A 10,511-nucleotide genomic window follows, 5' to 3' on the forward strand; every position below is an offset into this window, starting at 1 on the left:
AAAAAAAAAAAAAAAGCATCAAAACAAGGGCAAAAAGCAATCACTGTTTTGTGTCTGCAGGCCCACAGATAATCAGGTAAAGTTCTGAAATCTGTTAAATTTTAATAGTGTCCTGCTTGGCTCTTCTTTGGAAGGAGATGTTCTGGTTGAGGTGCATAGTCAAAGTTGTGTTACATGAGCACATGGGGAAGAGCAACTCTCACCAAGCCAGCTCCTCCAGCTGTGCCCTGCTTCCCTTCCTGCTCCTTCTAATTCATTGCTGCTTCTCCAGCTTACTGCTGCTATGTCAAAGTCCCGAGCTCTTCACATGCCTTTTCTCTAGGCAGCATCAAACCAAATACCTGTCATGGACCCTGTCAAAACACAGCTTTCTGAAAAGTATTCAGAATCAGGAAAAATAAAGGTCAGGAAGATAAGAACTTTCCATGGCAGCCAAGAGGATGAGATTTTTCAGAGGAGTGCAACATGCTGTTTATTATGACCAAATGCCTCAGAAAACCTGGCCTCTGTTATGAGCACTGATCACCTGGAACTGGCCACGATAATTTTTGGATGTCTGGTCTTAAGAGCAGAATAGCTTGTGCTACGTTGGATAATTCAGTTTTGGAAGCAGAAGCCTTGTTTTACACAAACTCCATGCTAATGGAGAATTACTTCCAGTTTGTTAAAGATTTCAGCACTGAAATTAAGTGGCTTTCTTGCCAAATTCAGGACCAATATGATTCCAATTGAATGGGTTCTGAAGAGCTCCGGCTCTATTATGCATTATAGCTTGCAAGCAGCTTTTACATGTTTGGGGTTACCCAGTGCTACAAATTGTTGTTTTATCAGATGCAGCTGACTAAAAAATGAGGGAAAAAAATCCATCCCTCCTTCCTCCCACTCTAAAAGCATTTAAAACACTGCATTTCCAAGAACCTGGTTGGGTGGAGGGAATTGGCAGAGTAGATTGTGCTGTATGAAGTACAGAGGGACAGATGTTCGACTGAATGCTTTAACAGATTCCATAGTGACATGAGGATAACAACTCTATTGGATTTCAGGAGGTGGTGTGTCACTCGTTCAGTAGGCCACTCCACATCTTCATAAAAGCACTTTTTATGGGGTGAGACAAGAGAAGTCCTGATAAGGGCGACATAAGAATGGTAGTCAGCCATAATCATGAACTTGATGCAAGAATTGCTAGAAATAACAATAAATAGGGGCTCAAATCTGTAGATCAGTTCCATGGCACTCCCAGCTGGCAGCAGGGCTTTTCTTCCTTCAGTCCAGTACTCCCATCGGCACCATCTCTTCTTGCACTTGCACTTTTTGCTGCTCTTTTCAATGTAGGGAACTGTTCACTGCCCAGAGTGTTACTGCACAATGGACATTTAGAGAAGATCCATGCCTGAGACAACAATATTCCAGTAGTGCTGTACCACTAGAAACCAAGGTTGGAAATTCCCATGATCCGTGATACAGGAACAGCCCAATGATGCCTTCTCCTCCATGCTATTATTTTAGGTACTCCAGTCTTTACTTTCTGTCTGTGATCTTCTCCTGCTTCAGTTTGTTATTTCCTTTTGGAATCGATTTTTCAACTCCTGAATCCCAGGTGTTTCTCTTTCTTCAGCTGACATTAAGGCAGTGCATCAGGCAACCATCACCACTTGGCAATGGCTTACTGGGTCAGTGGAGGAAGATTCTCAGATCCAGGTTTTTACTATTAGAGTTGTCAGTCACACAAGTCCCTAGAGTCTGTAAGAGTATGGAAATTAGATCTGCAGATTGAATTATCCTGTGTTGGTTTTTTTTTTTCCCCTTCCCTAAGTGCACATGTGAGCTTGTCATCTTGTCATTTTTATCATTGTTATTGACAGTCCTGAACAAAATACAGAACAAAACCATCAGATTTGGTACTCCTGCTGGGAGTTGAATACCAAATATGAGCCCCTCAAATTGCAGCACCTTATTCTACTCTGACCATTGGATCATTAAACACAATGCTTATGTAGCATTTGCAATTAGCGTAGCTAAAAATAAAAAGAAAAAAATATATATATATATTTTAATAGAATAAAGCAAAGAAGGTTGCCTATCTCAAATTCCAGTTCTACTAAGTTGAGGTTGATAAAAAAAAGTAAATACGCCAACAACTCAAAGCACAGAAGGAGAACTATGCCACAGGCAATAATGCATAAAACAATGCCCTTATATCAACACGTGGTGCTACCTGAGAACATCTGTACCATGCCTAGCAATCAGTCAAGTTGGAAGGAAAGGTAAAACTAATACAACGGCTCTGACCTATAGATCTTGGCCTCTGACCAATCACGTTCAGTGATTATTAAGATTACAAGAGCCCTTGGAGATCCAGGGCACAAAATATATAGTTGGCAGCTATGGAGAAATTATGCTGCTCATTTTAAAGGCAAAGTTCATTTTTACCAAGCTTTCAGTCCAAAATGCCTAGCCAACTGAGAAGAGACAAAGACACAAACCCGTGAAAAATTCTGCTTCATATTCATGAGTTCTTCAGCAACCTCCATTTTGCTAATATTAACATAGCACCCTATTAAAACAGACAAAAAAGACTAAACAATTCTTCCATTTGGAAAAATAGAAAGCAGATAACAACCAGCTGTATGCAAAAGCTGAACAGCACATCATGCTCTGCTGATGCAAACAGTGTGCTACAGAACAACATGGACAGGCTTCAGTACCTCTGCTGTAGGCGTGCAGGGTCTGAACAGAAACAAGGAACTGGTGACTAATTAAGTAGGAGTTTCAGGTGTGATAAATAAGTTTTTTTTTAATCTGCTTTTGGCTGAGCAATCTTATATAGTGTAAATAACTCACAGACACTGAGGAAAAGGTTGGTTTGCCACAGGGCTGTATTTCCTAGGAAACTAGCAACAAAGGACAGGATTTGGGAAGTCAGACCATCAGTGAGTTGAGGTCTGTTGCCTTCTCCCCAGGTCACCTGTTCAATGCCAAACCACGCTCAGGGTAAATGTCCAAATGAAGTGAGGCTTCATAACACAGAACAGCAGAGTTGAGCACCCTACACATGGACATCAGAAGCCAAGAAACACCTTATTAAAAATGTAACAGGTTTTGTCTTAGGTTCATTATCTGGGACTTTCATCAGTCTCAAGCAGGACAAACATCTTACATTGATAAATGACTGCAGCAAGTCAAGCCCAAAGCAAATGATGTTGTGTCTGTACAATCAAGCAATCAATCTGACATCTTATGTCAGCACTAGATATTCACGTACGATTGAAGAGGAAATATTTGAAAGAGTTGGCTCTGAGAAGCAAGCTTGCTTCTAAAGTTTCACAAGATGTTCTCTATAAACAATCTCATCAGTAGAAACCAACTGTTCCAATACACAGCAGGCTTTAGTGCTCGTTTTCATGGTGAAGTACCCCAAAATCATATATGTAGCTCCTCCAAATATGTGCCTCCCACAACTTGTGTGTCTTATCTACTCTCATCTTCTCCCACACTTTCCAGCATTTACTGAATCCTGGTTCTGATAAGTCCAGAGTTCTGACAGTCAGTATGGACAAAGGTGTGACCCATCTATTCTAAAACAAACAAGCAAACAAACTACAATGAAGAGTTGTGATAGACTCATTCTGGCAAATATAAAGGATACATCTCCACAGTTTGGTCACATCTACTCGCTTTTAGAGTTCAAGAATAATTAGGCAATTGAAGGAGATGTCTTGATTGCATGCTTCACCTGAAGTGGAATGAGCATGGATCCACTTTCCACCCTCTTGACAAGGAATTTATTTCCTAATTTTTAAAACTTAGACCAGCACATAGGATCAATGTTAACACAGCAGTAAGGATTTCTGCGTATCAGCTATGCTGCTAAACCGTTTGTATTCTGTCTCCTGGAGTATGTCCAACACTTAAATTTATTTCTGATTAAATTGTAACTGTTATATAAGAATTGTATAACTGTAAAGCTGCATTTTGCTTGCAGTTTTGTACGCTGCCCCACTGGTGCTAGTTTCATGAAGAACTCAAGGGTACAAATACAGGAAATGTGGAAAACGTCAAGATCATTTTAGCAGTAAGTTTCTTTTCCAGGCTGCATTGCAGGAGAAAGGTACGTCCACAGGGAAAAAAAAAAAAGAATATACGTACTCAGTAAATTCTTGATGCTTTATGAAAAACCTTGGCCAAGATTCAACCATGGCTAATAGCCCAAAGTAAGGCTAGAGGGGAAAAAATCTCATACACAAATGTGTATTACTACACACACCCTGAGATGCACAAAGTATGAGTGATGAGGCATCTGAAGTGGTGTGTACCTATGTCATCTGCATGTCACTGTTCTTATGGAAAGCTTCTCCTACATGCAATAAATAACACTGGAGCAGTTTTGTGTGGATGTTAGGAGACAATAGAAGACCTGTATGTGACTCCTCCCTCAAAGGCAGAACAACTGCTGAGCGATGTCCTTACTACAGACATTGATAAACAAAATACTAGAGATATATTGAAAATATAGAGATACATTGATAAACAAAAAAGCGAGAGATAACCACAATCATCCTAAAACAAAAGCCAGTCAACCACCAACAACAAAACACCAACATCTGTCATTTGAAACCAGACAGGGTTAGTTTGAGTTCCTCCCTCTAAGAATAGTCAATCCAGCCTGGTAGCCTGGCCCACCATGAAGGATTGGAATGTGAATCTCTCGTGCTCTCTCCCGTAGTGGCACCACTCTGAATGAAAATGTTTAGGTTGTTGAGTGAAATATTATTGTGCCCATAGGAAATAGAAACTTGAACAAAACAAGAGAATAACTTTCATTGGAACAGCACAATTTTCTATTAAGGAAGCTATTAAAATAGGGCTTTTTACCAGCCACAGCAGGGCATCGTTTCTTCCACTATTCTACTCCATCTCCACAAAGAGGAAAACAAAAAAAGCTAAGCAACATCCAAAGTCTTCTCCTCACAAGAAATCTGTCCCTTGGCTTGATATCTCAAGCAAAAATTCGTCTAAACAAAAAAATGGAGAACAGCTATACCCATTAAGAGCATCAGGGATTTGGCCCTCAGACATTCAGAAATCAAAAACATACACAGCAGATGCAATTTTGTCTCATAGCAGAAATGAATATTCAACTTACTACAGGAATGTCCCAAAGGACATCTTTTCTAGAAATAAATTTCAACCGGAATTCATTTAGTTTTGCAACAGATGCTTTGAATCTGAGTCTGCCTGCTCTCAAAAGCATGAAGCAACAGCTGACCATAAGCCATATTTTTGCTATCTCCCTCATTCTCCTATCAACTTATGAACTGCTGAATGAAGTCAAGAATAGAATCGATCACACATTCAGGATTTACAAATCACTTGGAAGAGTTCAGCCTGCCCTGATTTTATTTCGTTCCCATCGCTAAGATGGTCATTAACTACTGTTAAAGAATCTCTAAACAGTTTCTAGAGTTTGCAACACAGTTATTAAAAGCTTTTTGGATCCAAACAGTAGTTATTCAGCACCAATCCATCTCTCGAGTTCTTGACAGGCATCACACAGGCAGACATCAAGAGGAGCTGACGAAAGTTTAACTGAGCAACCTTCTGGCAGCAGTGAGGTTGCACACCTCCAATGTTTGTGCAAGGCTTAGCTTGGGGTGCACAATGCGAAGGTGTCTGATGTCCCACCAACATTCAGTTTGCTCATTTGTGCTTGAAATGAAAACAAATCTAAAGCCTCTCTAGTAAACGTTGTTTATAATCTTGGACAGAAAACAATGTAGGAGTTAGTGTGCACGTAGCATATGTATTTAAAACTCCCTTTCTGTTGTCTTATTTGTTTGAAATAGTCCGAATGAAAGTAGTGATATTCTCTTTTCATTATCTGTCTAAGGGAAACATTTATGTGAATCCAACCAGATGTTTAATATCCTAATTAGAGAATTGGTTTGCTATTGATATTTGAAGAAAAATATACATTACTAATAACTACAGAGTAAATATTTACACCTCCTAATTGATAAAAAGAAATAGTTCAGAAACAGCTTTAATCAATTGTTACTCTATTTGCTAGCAGCATAATGACTTAAGGAACATGAACATTAAAGAGAAAATCAGTGGTGAGAATAAGGATTACTTATGCGTGAATAAAGTGACTTCTCAGAAATTAGTTCAACATGAACTTACAGTTCTTTATGTCTAGAAAAACATACATCTACACCATTGCTTTTAAGCATGTATTAAGCCCTAAAGTGTTCTTCAATGCTTAACAGCACAGGGATGAAATCTGATTTAGGGACCTCACGAGATAAGAACTTAAGAAGCGATTCTCTCATAATTGGAAAGTTGTTTACAGCTAAGGAGCCATGTACGAAGCTTAGTCACTAAAACTGCTGAGCTAAAGTCAGGCCTGATGATCTTATCTTATTTCTCATAAAAAAAAAAAAGAGAAAGCAATCTGGTGACATACTTGGATTATCCAAAATGTGAGTGAGAACACGTACTTAGAGCATTTCTCAAATTAGAAATTTTATGTGGGAAGAAATAAGAATATTCAAACCAACTCTGAAGTTCTCCTGTGGAGAACTGTTTTTTCTTCCTACCATTATCATTTGTCCATCCCAAATTCTATATGTCTGCGAAGAGTGGGGCATTACTGACTAATGATGCCATTTTTTGTATTGACAGAGAAGAAATTAAACAGGAAAAAATGGGAAAGCACTGCCTTCTGACTGCTGCTGAACAACAATCACTGCCCAAAGCTTTTTTTCCAAGAACATTCCCATCCCAAAAACTCAAAATTAGGGACATCAAATAACAACTCAGGGCAGCTCTTTGCTTTTCTTGAAAGTTTTGCTCTAGCACCTACACCTGGGCCACAAAACACTGCACACTTTTGGACTCTGTGTAGAAAAGAACTCCAAACATTTCACAGTTTGCAAGTATCTGTTATCAGCCATCACTTCAATGCTCCTTGGGTTTCTTACTGCTTTCATTCTCCCAAAGCACCTGGCTGTGCCAGGTATCAGGAGAGACCAGACAAATTTGTACCGGGTGTCTCCAGCCCTGTGTGGGACCAAGCTCATCCTTCCTTTTGAGATAAGGGGAGTGCTCTGCATGTGGTTGTGGCACAACCACGAGATCCTCCAGGCTCATCCCCACTCTTCCTTGCTCTCTCCTTCTCCCATGGCTGTGCTCCCTTCCCAAGGCACAAAGCAGCAGTGGGTTATCCAACCCACCTGTCTGGTGTCCACTTCAGTGTAAAACCAAACTGCAGCTGAAGTTTTCTGGTTGCCAGGTTAATTTGGTTCCATGGAGTTCTTTGGTAATGGTGAGCACACTAAGCAATGAGAGGTATGTGGTCACTTTACCCTGGTATTCCACACCGCCAGTGAGCACAACATTCATTCATCTGCACTATGCATAAGAAACCCGACCAGTATTTCTTATTCCAATTTAAGTCAGCTTTCATTAAGTTCTTCGCTTCTGACACCTGAAGCAGCAAGGTTTGGACATTGTATTATACATGAAAAATACTCCCCCTTCACCCCTCATAGAATAAACTGACTTAATTAAAAAAAAAAAAAAGAAATCACACAATAATACTATTAAAAAGTTCCTTACTGCTGCAATTTGAAGGAATTTCCTAAATAGCTCAACAAAGCATAGCAGACAAATGGCTGAATAATACTTCAGACAACTGTCTAAACAAGAAACATTTTTCTTATTTTAATCTGTGTGATGCATACACGAGTGATGATAATGATAGCAAGGAAACAATTTCTGTAAGCACTCTGTGATAGAGTATAATAGAGTAAACAGGCTTTTGTTGGCTGGGATTAGGCTCAGATGGGTGCCTCAGAAGAAAACCCCCCAAGATGCGGTTGGACAAACACCAGACACAAACACATGCAGAAATTCCACGAAGCACTTTATTAGCAAGGCCATTCAGTGAATGGCAGCCGATAAGATTTTCAATAACATGGGCACTGCTAGTTGTATAATGCTCTGTAATCTAAACATAATTAAAAGTGTTAACAATTTTGTAGCCTTTATCTGAACGCATTTTTCCCACATGCTTTGGGTGACCGGGTCATAATCTGAAGACAAGCAACTCTCTTGTTTTACACTATTAGAGGAGCGAGCAGCAATTTTGTTCCTGTGCTTGGAAGTCATTGTACCCCAGGCAACATCCCTTGTCAGTGTCTTCCACAAATCCAGGATGCACCAAAACAAACACAGATGGATTACATGGTGTCTATTAGCTCAGCATTTTTCTTCCTTTCCTCGGATGCCAAAAAATAATTAAAGAGCATTTGTGTGTGAGTGGTGGTAATGAATTCATATAATTTGGCAATTATCTTGTCAGCTACCTTTATTAGATTCTCAGTACTGTAAATTGCTTTAAAGCACGTGCTGTATGGCTCTGCTGTACTTCCTGCACCATCTTCTGCAACTGCAAGCTCAGAGATAAGTTTTAAGGGTAAACAAATTTTAGTGAATTTGTTTCTGTTTGTGCTGTTTAAAGGAGCCACATCTTCTCTAGGAGGTTAAGTGGACTTTTTTTCTTTGATTTTTTGAGAACTCAGTTCCCTTCTAGATATGTACACAATAATCAACTTGGAAGGTTGCACAGCACCCCAAAGATGCACCAAGTTTTTCAGTGGATTTAGAAATCTAGTAGAAGTATGTCATCACAAAATGGGGCAGTAGGACAGGTAGTAAAGATGTGAGACTCCATGGAAGCCCAACTTAAAATAAAAGGCTTCAGTCCAAAAGAGAAAACAAAAGGGCTGGGCCATTGGTAGACAGAAATACAGGGACAGCCTTCTCCTTGGGAAAATGCCAGAAGTGGAAAGCCATGGGAGTAAAGAAGTGAGATTTTGGAGAGAACAGCATAATTTCTGATTAATATTCTGGGTTCATCCGAAATTATGGAGCCATGGAGCCAGTATAATGATGATCTTCTCCTTTCCCCTAACCCAACGAATATGAAAATCTCCAACAAAAGCTCGCAGAGTTCTTGGCTGGCTCTGTTTCCCTACATATTTTAAGGGAGATTTATCTGTCTCCAGTTTCCAATACTTACTGACACAATGAGATAGACCATAACAACAGCAAAGCCAAACTGCTGCCGTCATGCTGAGATGCACGCAGTGCATCTGAGCCAGTAAAGCCTACTTCAGTGCTACTTGGAGCACTGAAAGATACTCAGAGGATAATTATGATCTCACTTTAATTTGCAAAATGCTTCTCATAAGCTAGGATAATTGAATGCACTATAAAACTATTTTAATTGTTCAAACATTATGTTCATACTCCAATGCCCACCAAACAAATGCTGATGTTATTTAGGGTATCTACTCAGGTGCTCTTTTAACTAATACTTACAAACATGCAACGTTTGTCTGCTCTGTAGCTTTTTATTTTTTAATAATTGTAGGTAAGACTATAGTATCTCTCCCCTTGGAACATTTTCCTTCCTGGATTACATTCAACCACATCCACTGTATGCAGGAAAAATGCAGATGTGTGAAAAATAAAAGATCCTAGGAGCCACATACAAAGACAGACCAGTTCAGACATATGAGTTTCTGCCTTTTCCATCACAATGCAAAGAACACAAGTGGACATATCATGCTTGATTTCACGAGGCATAATCACAGCACTCAATATGCAAGGCTTGATTTTGCAATGCTGGCAAAATCAGACACAGCAGAAGCTGACATGCTCCTTGTTTGACTGCCTCTACCCATTTCTTGCCTGCTTCATGTGGCACACACAAGAACTGCTTCAGATCTAGGCTGAGACAACTTTGCCAGCTGAATGACATCCTCAACCATGAGATCCGGCCTCTCCAGCAATTTGGGATGGATACGTGTGAATCTAACATCAGGCAGTGGTGATGGGTGACAAGACTTGGATCACACAGGCAACATATAGAAACTCACAGTCACCATGCGTGCAGGAAGATATTGCATCATCCCTACCAATGGACAGTGATAAGGATGGCAGAAGTTACAATAACAGGCTTAGGTGCAAAGTGAAGCTGGAGTCCCTGAAGCTGGGTTGTGGCTTTGAGGAACAGTCTAAAAGGGTAGCAGGGTTAAATCCTATACCTGATCTCCCCAAAGTTCAACTTGTGGATTTACATATACTCTCTTCTCAAAACATTATGGCCATCAGCTTAAGACATTAAAATTTTTGGATGTCAGGGGGAAATTCTTTACAGAGAGAGTGGTGAGGTGCTGGAACACCTGCACAGAGAGGTTGTAGATGCTCTGTCCCTGGAGGTGATCAAGGCCGGATTGGATGGGGTCCTGGGCAGCCTGGTCTGGTATTGAATGTAGAGGTTGGTGGCCCTGCCTGTGGCAGGGGGGTTGGAGATTCATGATCCTTGAGGTTCCTTCCAACTCTGTGATTCTGTGATCCTATGATTCTGTAACATCATGAAGAAAAGCACTGAAGTTTTGTAAATATATAGAATACATACTTTCAATGCTTACAACTAATTAGGT

Source organism: Meleagris gallopavo, chromosome 14, assembly GCF_000146605.3.
Source record: "Meleagris gallopavo isolate NT-WF06-2002-E0010 breed Aviagen turkey brand Nicholas breeding stock chromosome 14, Turkey_5.1, whole genome shotgun sequence".
Classification (NCBI taxonomy): domain Eukaryota; kingdom Metazoa; phylum Chordata; class Aves; order Galliformes; family Phasianidae; genus Meleagris; species Meleagris gallopavo.